This window comes from Anarhichas minor, unplaced genomic scaffold (assembly GCF_050575085.1).
Source record: "Anarhichas minor isolate MPS153535 unplaced genomic scaffold, ASM5057508v1 ptg000090l, whole genome shotgun sequence".
Lineage (NCBI taxonomy): Eukaryota > Metazoa > Chordata > Actinopteri > Perciformes > Anarhichadidae > Anarhichas > Anarhichas minor.
In genome coordinates, this window is record NW_027466536.1 from 3,331,719 (window position 1) to 3,350,117 (window position 18,399).

Consider the following 18,399-nt stretch of genomic DNA (forward strand, 5'->3'; position numbering starts at 1 on the left):
CTGGCGCCCCTCCATCTGTCTTGGAGGATGTCCTGGCCGACCTCCGCTGTCAAGTGGCGGACAATGGAGGGTCGTCAGCTGATTACTCTTCGCCCTGCATTGCTTTTTGGTTTAGCACTTTCACAACCTCCACAGCACATACGGCTCACATCCATGCATTCTTTCATTCCTGATGAGGCTGATCTACCCACTCCATTGCTTGCTTTATGTTAACCTTAGTTTAATACATTCTTTACTTTAAGTGAATCTCTTGCGTTGACTCCTGTCACGGTTGGGCTTTGCCGTGTGTGTGTGTGTGTGTGTCTCCTGATCATGCTCATTCTCTCCACCTGTGCCCAATCACCTGCCCCTGGCTTTTCCCTCTCCCAACCCCACTCATCTCTACTCACCTCCCGGGAATCCGCTCATCACCCCTCACCTACTTATACTCCCCTGCTTGCCCTGTTCCAGTTGACGGATTATCATTTGTTCCTTTTCCTTCCCCGTGGACTCGTCGCATCTCCAGTGGTTATCTCTCGTGGTGACCCTCTGCGTTCCACGCTTTGTGACTGTATCATTTGTGTCCAAGCCCTTTTTATGACTTTGCTTTTATTGCAGTTTTGATTTCCCGCACTCCCGGTTGGAGTGGTTTTTGTTTTGACTGCTAAATGCCCAGTAAAGCCTTGTTTTTCACCTCACCTTGTTTCCTGTGTCTGACTCTCCTCCTGAGTCTCTGCTCCACACCTAAACCCACACGGAACCCCGTGAACCGTCACAACTCCCTCCTTATCACATTCCCTGAGCCAGTTTGTGGCACAGGTTTGTCACCATACTCACCATTATAGTTTAGCATGGTAGCATGCTAACATTTGCTAATTAGCACTAAAAGCTGAAGCTGAGACGGATGGGAATCCCATTAGTTATGCAGGTTTTGGCCATTAACCTGAATAATGGACACATTTACATATTTACCTGAAAAGTCAGGGGATCCAAGTTATGTCAGTGCATCTTCTGGGCAACATGAACATCTGGATCACATTTCACAGCAATCTATACAATAGTCAACAACCCGTGAGTCATTAGGATTCGTCATCTGGGGACTATGAATGTTTGTACAAAAGTTTATACCAATCAATCAAGGAAATGTTGAGACATTTCAATGAGTGAAAGTTTTTCCTGACAAAGGATCATTAGAATAGAGTGCTGCAGAAATGAGTCCTGAAACCTGGAAATGAGTCAGCATTTTTAAACTTCCAGTTGCCACTGAATGGGTTTTTTAGTTAGATGCCTGAAATAAGGTCTGTGGTAAGCTTAATACATTTCAACGCTCTGTTTTACGGTATAAAATACGTCAGTAAATACCCCACTTGTGACTTTGAAGCTTTTAAGCGTCTTAAAAATGGCAATTGCTAAAAAGCAGTTCAATTAGAACACACAAAACGTCATCATGCCGACTAGTCCGCCTCCACAGCCTCGTTGTGTATACTCACACACATGCAACCGTGGTGTAGATTATTTATATCCCAGCATTAGCTTTTTGCTTCAAGTGATTGCATTGAAGCTTAAAAAAAATCATAAAAGTGTTCATTTTGCAGAACAAAACTCGTTGGTATCATAAACTTGTGCTTTCCACAGAGCTTATTTTCAGCAATAATCCAAAATCCAGTGGATCCAAGAATCCCATTGGGGTTTTGTCAAGGGGAGCAGTGTGATGCCCCACAGAAAATGTCATCTTGCATCCGTTCTTGACGCCTTGAGTACCTGGATGAAAACTCCATGACAATCCATCCAATAGTTGTGAGGATATTTCACCTTAACCACGAATGTTAACCTCATGGTGGCGTTAGATGAAAAGTCAAGGGGGTCACCAAAGTCAGCAGGATTGGTCTTTAGGGAACCATGAATGTCTGCACAAAATGTCATGGCAGTTGTTGAGGTATTTTAGTCTGGAACAAAGGGATGGACAGAGGACATAGCCATCCTTAGAGCCATGCTAAAACACCTGACAAGCCCACAAAGTCGGGGTCTTGCAAGAGCACGAGGATCAATATTTCACTACACAGACAATTGATCATGCAGTCAAGCAGATTACAGATAAATTCTTTAATCTCAGTCTAATTGCTCTGCTATGTGTGGCATATCATTTCTGACAATGGCAGCGGATGACTTGGATTTCCCACTAGGTCGTAGTTCCTCTTCAGTCTAGCAGTGACAGGATCAGATGCACTGAAATCGCATAAATGTTCCTAATTTTCCCTCCCTCTGATGTGTAGATGTGTATCTTCTGTTCTTTTATCATCACACGGCTGATTGAACGTTTTTTCTGACAATGGTAATAGTCCATTGTCCAGAGTAACAATAATGTCTTCCTCCTCTCTGATGTAGTTATGGGATGTGTTTTGACTCTGTGTGCGTGTGTGCATGAATAGCTAGACATTATCATGAGAAGATAACGCAGCCTTGCAAAGCTTAATTAGGCAATACTGCCTCTTTCATTGCAACATGAACTTTCTGAATTGCAGTTACACACTTACAAACACCCAGAGGCAGCAAATGGCTTGGACTTCATTAACTTCAAAGTACAGCGAGAGCTACAGGAACAACTGTCAGATGTTGTTTAATTATGTGCTCACAGTTTATTATCCAGCTCGGGCAGCTGAACAAAGATTAGCACTGTTGTATTTGCTGCTTCACTTATTCATTCAGTTCAAATTTAATAAATATTCAAACTGTATTTCATTTGCACACCCTCTCTCTCTCCTGTGCAATTGTTTGATTTTGGCTTATAGTTCTTTCCGTGTCTGTTTACCCAGAGTTCACTGTGGGTTTGTCTTCAGCAGCTGAGTGAAGGAAGAGGACGAACTGTTTCATATAAGTTTGTCTTCAGTTCACAGAGAGCAAATATTGACTTTTCATAGACGATTAAAACAAGAAGCTGATGTTCTGTAAAAGCTATGATTTGATTTATGTACTTACAATGCAGGAGCACAACTCAACGAAATGACTAGCAAGCAAAATGTAGCTTGTTGTAGGAGGTTCACCAGAGACACTGAGGGCTTTCCTTTGTCGTGCTGTTTGTCCAGCTATGCCGTCATGTCGATTTCTGATCATCTGTAAGTCCCCTATCAAAGCTTGAAAATCCTTTTTGTAATATATTGTCCCTTAATGATGCCATTCAAATGTGCCTTATTAAGTAATTAAATAGGTAAGGAACATGGTGTTATGTTTAGGAAAAATGTATAAACTCGTCAGAGTTATTGCATTTACCAGTTTCCACTTGTGAATAGTGTTAATGTCAACGTCCAAGTCATAATTATGAAAGGCACTAACGTAGGTTAATTAAGTCAAAACAGTTTTTGAAGTGGAGCATTATCAGACCTCAATCTGATTTGAGCTCAAACAGTTGACTCTGACCAATTTCCTCCACTTGGAAGTTATTTGAAACTGTGGAGAAACCCCACGTACGGACAAATGCACATTATGACTGAAGGAGATCACCAAACAAAGCTCCTTTTAAGGACAATTTTCTTTGGTTTAAAAGGTTTTTTTCCTTCATATCTATGCAAATGTTGGATTTATTTTGCTATTCATATGCATTGATTGGAGAAGTTTGACTTTGATGTTATATTGCTGCCAGTTGATCTGCCAACCTTGAGATGCAGCCGAATATATTATACAAACATGAAATGATGGAGCAACAGAGCAGGAGAAGCTGCACCTTTTTATTAGTCACTTGTAGAGTTGACTGTGACTGCTGCTCATTTATGACTGTTCGTAGCCTACACTGTTATTTGTGTGTCTACAAGGCTGTCACAATAATTCCTCAGCAGTTGCATTGAGTGGGTCTTAACATCTCCACCTACAGCAGTTCATTCATCATTCACCTGAAGGTATCTGCAGTATATTTTCACTGTAACGCACAGACACCTTACCCGCCCCAGAAAAACATCTCTCTTTTGAAGGTGCAGGATATTTATTCTAAGTATTTCCTCGTGTCATCTACAGACATGCGAGCTCTGTGGAAACAATCTCTCCGTATTTTCCAACCATTTTCAGCTGCTCAGTCATTATCATGCTGTATGGCAGGGCCTCATATGCCATCCAATTATGTGTTTACCATCTTCTGGCTTTCATCCAACCTTATGAGGCTCATTTTATTGTGTTTTGGGATTTAGATGCAAATATCTTCCACTGTACCTTTACCATACTACTGTATAACATCCGCCATAGGAAGGTTCCCATGTGAAGCACTTAAATAGCCTTCATAAGCTTAAAAAAAAAGTTAGAAATTCAGCACCACTCTCACATCTGTGTGGTAAATATGAAGCAACAGTTGAGAGAGGCTTAGCTTAGCATAAAGACTGGAAACGGGGGGAAACAGTTAGCCTGATTCTGGACAAAGGTAACAAAATCTACCACCTCAAAATCTCAATAATTAACACATTTCATTTCATTTTCTTCAGATACGTGACAGTCTTGATGTCCCTGTAAAACTGCCAGGTAACCAGTGACTTCATGAAGTTATTGCTCCTGGCCAAGAAACAGTCCAGCACATTACCTCCACGTAGATACGCAACTTGTTGTTTTCACAATTCAGTTTTTGTACGGATTAAACTAAATGCAGGGATACTGGTAGAAGGACAAAACTGCTTATTAGGCACCTTGTGGTACACACAGAGACACATGCATAACAGTCACACTGTGCCTCTTTGTATCCAATCAAAGTCAGTGGGCTCACAGTGTGTCAGGTACCCAGGTGGATCATTGGCCTTAGTGAGGCAGGTAAGTCCGGGGCCTCATTACTGCTACACATCTGGGTTGTTTTTCCACCATGAGGTCCAAAAACTTAATAGACTCTGTTGCTGATAGCTTTCTTTCCACAATTCATCAATCTCTTCCCAACAATTTGCAAGAGCAGCCTCATTTATTCCCCCGCGCCTCCCCTCAAACACACTGATAAGACACGAAGCAACACTAAACCTGATAGATCCCAATTAGAATTTGCTTCCCTCTAAGACCCGGAGCAGCGATCATCTGTTTGCTGTTTACTTTTGGCAGTGTTAGAACAAAAACTGAATAATTCCACGTCAGCGTTAAGCCGACAAGATGCAACATGCTCTCACACACGACAGTCTAATGCTGTTGCTGTTTTGTTGGCTGCGTTGTTTGGCTCTTGTTTGTTCTGTGGTGATTAGACCTCAATGTTGTGAATTGAGGCTGAGGATGTGGCCGTCATTCACGCTTACTGCAACACAGTGCACATGATGAGATGAGTGACGGATCAAAGGCCGACTGGGAAGCTCGTTGAGCTCTTTCTCTCTGTTGTGGTTGAGCATTGTCTGATTGTGTGAGCTTGTTTTTTGGCTGGTTTGTCAGATACCCTGCAGTCACGGATTGGTGACAGTGATTGGCTTCTGATGATGAACTGTGTTTACACTGGCATTTAAATGAGTCATGGTGATGTGTGAGCTTTGCAGTGGCTGATGTGCAATGCCTTGTCCTATAAGAATGGTCTCTGCTGCTGCAGCGAGTCAGAATACTGGAAACAGGCTGTATATAGTTCCTCCTTATAATATTATCATTATGCATGCCAGGAACCATAAGAGAGAGAGATAACCACATCAATCATTCCATACAGAATTCATTGATCACTGCATGAAGCATTGTAAGTACTAGCTCCATGTCGGTTTATTTTTAAATATCCGCTACAGAACACATTGCAAATTACACGCATACGGTCACGTACTTTTTCTCATGTTGGAAGTGTTGTTTCAAAGACAAAGCCCTGTGTTGCCAACTCATTATCAGCGGCTCCACGCAGCGCTCTGTGTGTTCTGTCCCTGCATTGGAAAAGGATCAAATGGAGCCGGCTGAATTAATTGACTGTCGCGTGTGTGTGTTTTTACTTTGATGAGGCAAGGTGGTAGTTTGAGTAGACTCTCATGGGAGCAACAGGAAACTCGGGCACGGAGAGAGTCCATGCTCTCGCGCCACTGCACATGCTCAACACAAATACTCCTCATTCTCCACACGCGCACACACAAACAGCTTTCGTCATTCCAGCATCTTCCTGATGTGCTTTGTTGTTGGCTGTTTGACAGGACGGATACGTGGCAAACCTGCTGCTGTCAAATCCACCTGACTGATGTTATAATATAATTATAGTATCTTATAACAATACTAGTTTTCTGTAATACAGTAGTGTCTCTTTTGATGCTTTAACTTAGTTGTTGATAAAAGTAAAGATAATGGCAGGAGGTACATTAGATGGATGGAAACATGCACACACAATCATACGGTATTTTTTTAATCTAAAACCAATTTTCTGAAATTTTGGTGCTGCTGCTCCTGCAGCTCACCCATCTGACTGCAATGTGTCTTTATTGCAAATAAAGTAATTGCATTACTTCACTAATTACTCAAAAGTAATCCGGCAAATTACATGTGAGGTCATTACTCACAACAGCTCCGTCGAGGCTGCCTCTAAACAACTCCAAAGCCTCCATATGACGTATTTCTTCACCAAGCTAGCTGTACGTTAGCATCGGTGACGCAGAGACATCAAACTTCTGTCAACCCTCGATCCAAATCCTGGTAGGACTAGGGCTGTATTCAAAACGACATACTACTGACGAAGGCAGAATGCAGTACACAGTACATTGTGCACACTGGGTTCATCAGTCGTATGCCGTATGAAACCGTTGAATCGGTTTATTTTGCAGTGTGCAAATTATTGAGCTTTTCATTTTTGATACTGCATGGTTTATCTCCCCACCTCTTGAACTATTTATTCTAACAGCTCACGATGCAACTGTTGTGTTTGTGATAACTAACTGTGTCTGTATTTGAAATAGATATATCAGACATTGCAGATATGAGATTTAGCCTGTGCACTCCCACCACAGAGGATGTTCAAGAACTTAATACTTTTTCAAATACAACCAACTGCAAGATAGAAGACAGATTGTCCCAGAAATAGATGCTCCAGAGGCACTCCAAGCAAAACTGCAGCAGTCTTTGTTTCTGTCTTTCACAAAACCACACTGCCAGAAATTGAGGTCATGCTGAGCCATGAGGTGAGTGATGTTACAGCTGTAGGGGGGGCATTAAGGGCATTGGGGGCATGGCCTACATCGTTTGGCCTAGAATCCAACAGGTTGGGGGAGGCACATTTTGAGGGAGGAAGAATCTTCATGTGGCATCCTGAGACTGGCGGTGGGAAGGAGATACAGATGTCTCATGCCATTTTTTTTTTAGCTGTACTGATTGAAATCATGAACTCTAAATATTTATCGTTTAAGTATGAGTAATTCTAGAAAATTGAAAACGCAGCCTGAAGACTAAATCCTGTGATGTGACCTCTGACTGCGAGGCTATTGATATATCTAGACGGTGTACTCAAAGGTAAATTAAATTGTTTTATGCCTTTTTCTAAGAATCTGTGCTTGTGAGAGAAGTGGATAAAATCCACAAAGCAGAGTTCTAAAGTGTATTTCAAAATGTTATTGCAGCTTTCATGCATTCAGCACTTGCTCTCTTTTTCTCCCTTCCACAATTCCTGTGTGACACTATCTGGGGAGAGGATCCATTTTTAATGACCCAGCAGCAACTGCATGGAAATGGGCCAGTGTAGAACCCAGCAACAGGCCCACTGGCTCATTGTCATGCTGCACTGCTCTTTTAGGGAGACGGCAAACTTGTATTAGTGAAAAACAGACATCCATTCCCCAACGGGACATCCATGGCAAGGGTGCTAGCTTGACTTTTTAATCTAATAGCTATTGTTTCTTAACTAGACTTTGCCATGCAGATAACAATTTGATTATTTCCAACTTGTTGATTGTATGAGATAGGCGATGCCAAAGACTGACTGGTCATCAATCTTCGTGTCTGAAACACTTTAGACATAGAAAGCTTCAATCCCGATTTATCTACCCAGGTAGAATAACTGCCTCTCCACACTGACCTGTTATTCATTTTGAGCCTTGACAATGAAGCTCTTACCGCTCACTCGTTTTCAACAAGAGCTGACCGTGTGTGTACGTGCGACTCGGTCACAGCTGTTTGTTTTGTTAGATCTATCATCACTGATCTCCATCTCATTACGAAGAGACTGGAGCCCAGATTGTGCCTTGTAAACTCATCTACTCGAGCAAAAAGCGCAGGGAGGCTTAGATCTCACTGCCCGGCAGCACGTTTGTGGAATACAGTATGAATCATCAAAATACAACCCTGAAAACATCTAGACACCGAACAGATGTTAGTGTGACAGCCTGCATTACAGTTAAAAAAACGGAAGGTTTAGCTATCTGATCCACTCTGATCAGAACTATATACATAGCTTACCGTATGCCAGTTGGGATGATTAATAAAGCACTTTGAATTATGCTGTAATACAGTAAACCGTAATGGGAAAATAATGTTTGACAATGATCTCGGCCAGATCTCTCACATCAAATTTGTCAAAGTCTTACCGTGCATACAATGTGTATAAACACGAGTACTTAATGAGTATTTGGGCACCGAGCTCAATGAATAATGGAGTAACTTGATCAGTGTTTGCCACCAGTACAGAGTGCCTCTTAAAAAAACATTTTGGAAACATTGAGATGTTGGGTTTTTAAGTTGGATTTGGTACCATCTAGTGTGTGTGTGTGTGTGTGTGTGTGTGTGTGTTTATGTATATATGTGTGCAACTGTGCATAAATCACTGCAAAACCCAAAGCCGGGTCATGAAAGCCATATTTCATATGTTCATCAGAGCTTGATGGTGCTGCAGGCCCTCACCATGTTTGTTATGACTCCTTATGGAGTCCTTTAGCATTAGGCTGCAGTGATTTAAACCTCAGTGGTGTGTCCTCAGGCCTGACACGTTCCCTTTTAAGATTCAATGCAGAAACCTAAACATTTAGAAAGTAACAGAAGTTATTACAACCATCTATCAGTCAGTGGCCTCATGTACACTTAGCTAGTATCTGTATTTAATACATTCACATTTGCATATATGGGAAGTAGTATTATGGACTCTATTGGCCGGATCACACATCTGATTGCAATCCGTCTTCCTTTATGCAAATCAGGCTCCGCCCTCCTCCAGTCCAGAAGGAGGTGCTAACACACCTGAAGCTTTTCTGTAACTGATTTAGACACAACATTACCGGTCTAGCTAGCATTAAATAACAACTGTCCATAAACTAACACGTAAATTAATCACATTTATGAACTACGAGCAAGACAAAAGTTTATTGTCTTCTTGGGCTCAAACTCCCGCTGATCCTGCACCATGTTTGTTCTTGTTGCCTTAATGAGACTATCTGAAATCACACACTGGGGCTGCATTGCATTCGATTGTAGGTTTGCCTTTTTGTTTGCCATTGGTTGCCTCAGCTGGTATAAAATAGCCAAGTAAATCACCTTTCATTTAGGATGTGATTATCGCCATTATCAGTATGGCGTAAAACCTCAAACAATGCATACGAACATCCATCAGGCTCTAACAGCCAATTGGCCCTGCTTGGTATGCAGGAGCGAGGAGGGCTATAAAACGGCTCATTGCAGGTGACATCATCCTGAGGGCATTCTGCCAACATAAAGACTGAAAACTCATTCATTCTGGAGCACCGATTCATATTCATTACCGTCTCACATCTGCGGAACATGACAGATTGATTGAGACGGCGGCCCGAAAATGCAGACACAAACCGTTTCTCTGTTAGCCAACTTTCCCTCAGCAATAACCACATTCCTCTGTGACTTGATTCATTATCGCTGGTGTCTCTGGAGCATGGAGCCAACTGGAGAGGGTCTGGGTTTACTTTATTAAACCTTACTCATGTTGCTATTCTATTTTGCACTGGTGTCAGTATTACTTCTTATACAGTTAATACGTAATTCATTTCTGATGTCACATTTTTACTGGATTGTGTTTTCTTATTCCTCTGTTGTGATCTTTGCTCAATCTCTGGCACAATGATTTTGTCCAGATTTATACATTTCTATCTGCTTTTTTTTATTGCTGAAGTGTAGCACTTTATTGTTGTAGCTGTGACTAACTTGAATTACTTGATATAGTCACATACACTCAGTGGCCACTTTATTAGGTACACCTGTACAGTCTAATGCAATCTAATCCATCTGTTCTGCTGTAGTTTTATGTTTTTTAGATGTAAATGAGAAGAAAAATAGAAACACTTCTCAATATAATGAAGTCCAGTTCACCAATTCACCTTTTACTATGACCTCAGTTTAATATGAAATTTAATTTACGCCTTTCTGACAATGTCACCAAAAAACGGAACATTATAATCTTCGTAAGGGTAATTTATGGCAGGGCTGTTGTACTGATTGTAATAGATTGTACAGGTGTACCTATAAAGTAGCCACTGAGTGAATAATAGTTTGTTGTGTTATTTTAATCATAATTTGCAAAATGATTATAGCTGTCAAATAAATGTAGTGAAGCGAAAGGTAAAATATTTCCCACTAAAATATAATTATATAAGTTCAAAGTAGCTTATGCAGCGGTAAGTATACAACTTAAATATTGAACTTCTTTTATGGGAGGCCTGCATGCTCTCCTGAGATTTAACACCAAAAGGAAGTATTCACACCCTTTACTTAAGCAAAAGTACTAAAACCACATTGAAAATGTTACTGAAGCCGAAGCCTGGCCCCCTTTGGCCGCCAGCGCCCAGAGCCACTTCGATGACACAGAAGTGGTTAAAAATTGGCAAAGTATCCCTTTAAGTACAGCACTTACTTAGTAAATGTACCATGGAAATATTAAGTCTCATAGCTTTTAGTATAGTGAAATTATAATACTTGAGACAGTGTGATTAGTTTCAGTCCACCACTGTCCAAAGAAGAAGTTGATTTATTTTCAGACTGTACATCTGAGCAATGACGAATGAGAGCTCTACCACCTTCTCTACTTCATTTCCTGAGGAAAAACTATTACACAAATCAAACAAATATAAATTAATCCAACATTCTCTGGCTGAAACACTCCAAAACTTTGAATCCATGTTTTGACAGTAAAGATTATAAATCTTATCCCGTTAGCGACGGCCCCACTGACGTGTGTTTTGATGGCTCTCTGTTTGCATGTGGAGGACGTGAAGATGGTAGCAGTCTATCTGGGCCCAGCTGTGGCTCAGCAAGATAAGAGCTAGATCTTCCTGCCTTTGATGACTACAGATGACAGGGGATGATGGACAGCAAACCTTATTATGGATTCGACATTCAGATCGTGGGGATCAGAGGTACAGACGCCGGGCCTCAGAGGGCATTGACGAAGGCCGTCTGCGGGCCTCACTGTCTGCTGGAGCCCTGCGATTGTATGACAAGTCTCGGGGCTTTGCTTCTGTCATTTTTGTCGAGGTTCCATTGATTCAGATTGCAGTAATAACAGCCCAGATATAAAGTCAGCGGATTTTCTATAGCAGCGTTTTGAACTACATCCATGTGTTTCTTTTTCTTCTTCCTGGTGCACAGCAGACTCTCAGACATATAAATGGTTTACATGAGAGCTGATCATCCATCTTGATGCGTCAAGATGCCACTCGTTGCCTCTTGAATGTGATCTTGGCGTTGTGAGCCTCAATGATAATGGCCACAATCAAGATAAGCGATCTTATAAAAGACTAGTGCACTCTGTGAATCAATGGCGGTAGCTCCAAGGACACCTGACCTCAACCCGGCTAACAATAAGTTGATATTTCTTCCTCTGGAGACAATTGAGTCTGTCACGGTGAGATAGGTTAAAATGATAATGACGTTGACTAGATTCAGTCTCCCTGACTCCCTCACGAACTGCCGATAATTTATAAGGGGGTTCAATCCCCGGCTCCTCCAGTTCCCAATTACTGTATTTTTGCTTTGAGTATGGAAAACAAGAGCAATAACTGCTCGTCACTCAAGGTGTCACCAAAAAAACAAAACTGAACTCTGCCCCCTCTTAATCGAGTAGTCTTCTAATCTCTCGTTTTGGTCCTAGTCGACTAATATGTAATTTCTGACAAACCAATGAGCATATCTCTGGTAAACATGTGATTTAAAGTGGGACATTTGTGTGATTCTTTGTGGAGAAACTAAGTTTTACAGATCTCTTCGTTAAGTCAACTAATTGAGAAATAGTTTATTTAGTCAGAGACCGCCCTGATAAACTGCCTGTTTTTGTTTCCTCTCCAAAAACACAAGAGCAAGAGTGTAAGGAATGGATTTATAACAATTGTTACAGATGGCTGCTGACTATTTATTTCAAAATGGGGGAATATACTGTATATCAAATGGCATGGCACTGTATTTCATTTAATATGAGTTGTTCTTTGAACACGTGATTTCTGTGATGGCAATCTGATTCACTCACAAAGTCCTGTTCTCTGCCCAACACATTGTTGGAGGATTCACTCTCTCTGTGTTGTTTTTGAAAACCAGTTAGCCAGAGACAGAATTGCTGCTTTTGTCAACCACTGAAATTAAGAATCCACTTTTTATCTTTTGACGTACCTAAAACCTCTTCAACCTCAGACATTCATTGTTCTCCAAATGCAACCTGCCACCAAAAGCACACTCTCCTATTTATACTGTCATAGAGGCATTCAAAGCAAAACCGTGAAATGGCTCCTTCTTGTGTGCGTCACTGTATCTGTTTTGTTTAAAGAGCAGTCATAATTTGCGTCTCCTTTATTTAAAAGGCAAGGGAAAGTTCTCCTCTGAGAAAGTTTTTTATGTGACAACAGTGCAGGTATCAAATCACATTCTTGCCTGTTTTTTTAACTCGGTGATGAGAAGGTTGAACCATGACAGGGACTGATCGGCCTGTTCCTCCCATTAGTCCCTCAGTACACCCAGGGGCAGACTGATATGTGATTTCCTTTTTAAAGCTTTAAAGCAATGCATTAACACACTCAGAGTTCTCCAAATGTGTGTCAGGAAGAAGCATGTGGTTGTCTGGATTATTGTCAGGGAGACGAGATTGAACCAAAAACATACACATTTGGATACACGCACAATCATGGGTCTTGCTTGGATTGGACATGAGCATGCAAACATATTAAACCCCACTTTGTGTATTTACCCTCCCGTTAAGGATAGCGGATAGGTCAGTAAAGTCTAGACTAAATAATCAGGCTCGAATTAGCCTCAAAGCCTACCTTGCTGGTTTTCAACACACACACACACATACACACACACACACACACAGATTCTTGCGAGTTAATTAGAATTGGTGGTGACGGGGAAGAGAAGAGCTCCGAGGGCTCTTTCTCCATCGGTGGCTGCTAACCAATCTCAGCAATCTTCTCTAATCAGGTTTAACTCTGACTGTGAGGGGAAAAAGAGGCGATGCAGGGTGAGCTTGATTTCTCAGACTGAGTGCTTCCACTTCCCCCAGCTACCTGCGCTTGGTTTGTAACGTGATTAAAGCTCAGGGAGAAGCTTTGAAGCTGCATCCAAATTCACTCCGCGGTTGGAGGAAATAGATCCTAACTCACACCGGGTGTGGAGTGGACCTTCGTGTTTGGGAAAATGGGTATTGAATATTTCACAAATTGGTAACATTGTTTGAGCTCATCGCCCTGTAAAGCTAATAGTATCCACTCCTCAAGATGTATGGGATCCATTAGTGAGAGTCAAGAGAGTTTAGTTTTAAAACCAGAGACAGCAGAGAACATGTATCAGTGTTTTGTCACTGGAATCATTCTTTGTCATCTCATATGCTGCAATACACACTTAAAAGTGTAATTTCACCTCCATGTCTGAGACTTAGTCCACCCACTGCATCATTTTGTAAAATGCAAAAAAAAAGTGGGCAAGAGGCTGAGAGATTGAACCACGTACTATTCAGTAGGGTGAAAGCTTTGACATCAACAAATATGACAGCTGCAGTAGCTTGAATATTCGTGATATGGGGCATTGCATTTTGATGGATTTCGGAGACTGGCCAACGCGGCTGTACATAGCAACTCAAATTCAGACCCTAGCTCCTTTGCTTCTGTAAGCGGCCATCTGCTCTCCTTCCGGCTGTAGTCTCCTAGCGGTGGGGAGCGGGGAGCCAGCTCTGCTCATTTGCTGTAACCAGTGTAACGTTAGCATGAAAACATGGTGGAATTAGCAAGCGAACCTTTGCTAGCTAACTAGCCAGCTGCTACATGAGAAAAAACACTTAATGCTTCATCTACTCTTGTCCCAGCGTAGGAAAGCACATCGATATCGCTAGATAATTAGTCTTCAACACCAATTCACCAGATTTCAAGTCAACAGAGAGTCCACTGTACAGGCTTGAGCTGTGCAGTGATTGTAATCGAACACAGTGGAAAACAATAGATGCTATGGGGAGAGGCGAGGAGGGGGGGGGGGCAGAATTGGCCTTGCAAGATCAGGGCCGATTCAAAACAGTGGATGGCATTTTGAGTCATTATCAACCATGAAATACCAAATGTAAATTTGGTAAAATGTCAATATTAACCCTAGCATTGATTTGATTCAGCAAAGTACAGTCATATTCTTTAGTTTACAGCTTAAAAAAAACATTAAGCCTGCAGTTACTCTTTCAATTATCACACATGCCTAGCACATAAACTACATTGTGCTTTTAGTAACTTTTAGTATAATATACATATTTGCCTTCTTGCCAAGAATTACACTAGACACTGCTCTCATATCTGTCTGTTAATATGAACAGGGTTTCTGCAGAGTTCACGGTAGTATATATATATATGTAGTATAGCAAACATGCAAGAGAGTGGTATCATCTTCTCACCCAACTCTCAGCAATAATATGCGTCTCCCAAGATGAGGAACTTTTCCTTTAAATGCCCAGAAAGCCTTCTAGTTGAGCCTATAAATAACTTTATTTTCGTTACATCTGCTCATTACCATATATTTGCTCTGCTGCATTTTGGCCACTGCAGCATCTGCCAGGTGCCACCGGGTAAGAAGGAGGCAGGTGGCTGGGAGAGGCCCGGTGGTGGTGAACGTAATGTCCATTGTGTCATCTCCATGTTGATGCATGGTTTCACAGGACGCGCGGACGCCGTCTGCCGGGAGGAACAGTTCGGGCACTGCAGATGCTCTCTCATCTCCTCTTCTGGCGAGGACTGCCTCACACACACACCATCACAAACACACTCACAGATTTCCCATTGCTTTCATGGGTGCTGTTCCGATTACTCTTGCTAAGTTGAACAAATCCATCAGAAGTAAGTGATGGAACGACGGCGGCTCATTTGCTGGAACAGTAATGTCTCTTTTCCAGAGTGGCACCATCATCACAAGTTAATTTCACGGTAAAGTCAACAGGAAAGTCAGTGATGCAGTCAATTTATTTGGAAAAACATTTAAGAGGACACCATCGACGTCACTGTCTGAATACAAGATGACCAAATTAACACGTTTAACTGCTAGATTGTCAAATAAAAAATAGTTAACGTTCACAATATTTTCGTAGAGCAAACACAACACAACTTAAATTGTGTTTTCGCAATGACTGAGTATTTGTCACATTGCTGACAATGATGATCAGCTCTTATCTTACGAGGGAGTGCTTTTTAATGTTCGCCATCAAGAGGAGGAGGAGAGCAGGAAGGAATCCAATTTCCATCTTTTGCACAAAGCTATTTCTAGGAGTTCTCAATCCTTTACTCCTCTAATTAATCTGAATTTATAGCGTTGCAAAAATAGAAATTGTGAGTATGTGTGTGTGTCATTGTACCTCAGATCAGTTTAAACAAGTCTCATTGCCCTGAGCGGCTACATGCTCTCGTTGTAACATATCAGATTTATTTGTTTCTGATCTGCTGTCATGAGGTATTTTCTGGCCCTGTTGTCAAAGCCACCAGTGGTTTATGCAATAACACAGAAAGTCTTTCTGACATTGACCGAAGACAGAAGTTAACATGCTAGAGTGTGCTGGAGTTTTGCTACACCAGGAACCTTTGGTATTTGTGGTATGTGCTTGTGTTTGTGCATGCACATCCGTTTCTGTTTATTAGAGACACTGAAATGGCAGTTTAATGAGTCAGGGATCACTCAGAGATTAGCGTCTCCAGGCTTTTGTTATTTCATTCATGGTATTTTGCTTTGGAAAGAAGGCATGGTTTTCACATGAGATCTTCCTCCATATTTTTCATCTTTTTGTTATTATCATCACACTCAATTAGATACATTAGTTCAATTTTGGCACAAGTCAGCAATAGGAAAAAAACGACTTACTTTTGTGAAATTATACATTCTTGTGCCCCACAGTAGCCGGGGAGAGGTGGCTGGGGTGTTGCAGGACTTTGACACTGGAGACTGGGATCTTCGTACGGAAAACAAAATAAATCCACAGTGAACATTTTGGAGGAATGTTCCGCATTCACATTTTGCGGTTTTGTAAATACATATGTAAAAACAATTACTCATCACTGAATGTTCATTAAAAACAAAAGGATATAGGATACATTTGGGCACATTATTAATATATCAACATATTGATATGATACCGTATGGAGTGAGAAGCATGAGCTCTTTTCAGCAATGTTGGCACATCCTTGGGTTTCAAAAACTAATCTGGTGCACGCAATGTTAATATAGGCATAAAGGTTAGAATGATGAAAATAGGATTTAAGTTGTAATAAACCAGAATTACCCTTTAATACTTTACCTGCTTTCCAGGATGTCATTTGATTTTACATTTTTTTCCTGAGGATAGGATGGATTTTATGTTATCTTTCCTTACTCATGCATCTGCCTGAGGCTTTTCTCCTCCACTGCGTCTCATCCATTCTCCCCTCGTGATATATGCTCTTAACACAGTATCTGCCGCCATGGCTTTGCCGGCTGATTTAAGACCCCCGGCCTGACCAGTAGGTAATGTCCACGGTGTCTAGCAGCCCGTAAACACTGACCACTCATTCATTTTCACACTGTCCCCCAAGGTCCATGGCCATACAACAAGAATCATGACAGATACACAGCCAGGGGCCTGGTCCCAGGGCATCGGCCCCACAGCCTCAGCCGCTCAGCCCTGATAGCATAGAGAGCTGCACCCGGGCTGCCAGCTGATAAATGAGCTGACAAGCCTTCTCCCCGTTACTCATTTTCCCTCCTGAGGGAGGCACGGAAAAGAGAGAAAAAATAGAAGGGAGGAAGAGAGGAAGAGAGGAAGACTGAAAGACAAAAAATGAATTGACTTTGCAGCAGGGCTATTTTTAGTAAGCCTGTAATGTGCTCCATTAGTTTGAGAGGGGACAAGAGGGAGGAGAGGGCTGAAGGGGGGTTAAGGCGGGGGGACAGGTGGGAGAGAGGGATCGAGTGGAAGATAAAGGGATAGAAAAGGTGAGGGGCAGCATGAAAGAAGGGAAGAATGAGCTTGATGCAGAAAGGTTAGAGATAAGATAGGTTGTGGAATAATGAAGCGAGAGGGAGATAAAGCTAACAGAAGGCAAAGACAGATAACCGTGCACATGACAAGAGAATACATCGTGTTTGCTTACAATCATTTTCTGAACTAATTGTATCTCTGCTGCTCCACAATGACTCAATTCGGACATCCACAGTGTTATTCTTCATCTCTAGTTAACGCTGAATTCAAATTTCGTCTGACATTGTGCTGCTGTTGATGAATGTCTAGAGTTTAGTAAATAGATCTGACAAAAAAAAGTTTTTAGGTCTGTTATCTTCCATGACAGGTAATTACAGAAGACATCCTCGACAATGTCTCATTAAGTATTTTGTGCCTTTTATCTGTTCGCATTCCAATATTGCGTGTGATTTGGCTGCAAAATGCATTGTTCACAAAAGGAAAACGGGTCTATTTAACCAGCAGGCAGACTGTGAGGTTGGTGTATGTTTCTCTTCAGCACTAAATCTGTGTTTGGTGACTAAATGTAGCTGCTTCACTTCGCTGACACATAGAGGAACGTCTTTGAATGGCAGATGGCCAGAGGTCTGGGATCAGACACCATTCAGCTTTAGCTTGGACAGGAGAGGAGTGTATATGTAGATAACAGGGGACAGACATTGTTGGGACAAAAGGTTGGGCCATGCAGGCTTGTTGTTCACATCCACAACAATCTTCCTGATATTCTGCTGTCGGTGCTGTTAGACAATAATGAGCAACGAGGCCCCGGTCGGCCACTTTGGTTCTGTGTGGCCTATGTGGACTTAGATTTCCTGGCAACCCAGCACTGCAGACACATTAGCAATAAATAACACAACATGCTCTTCATCCTGCAGCTCCAGTGGGTCTTAAAACTGGAGTCTTCCTTGTCTAGGACTACTGACATGGGTGAAACAATCCTTTAAAAGGGCTTCTTATTGAAATAGGGAGAGGTCGGGAGAAATCTACGCTGGTATCGAGTGCACTTTAATGCTTCCTCAACATCCATCATACTAGCTTTTACAATACAGCTCAGACAAAGTCTTGTTTCCGAATCA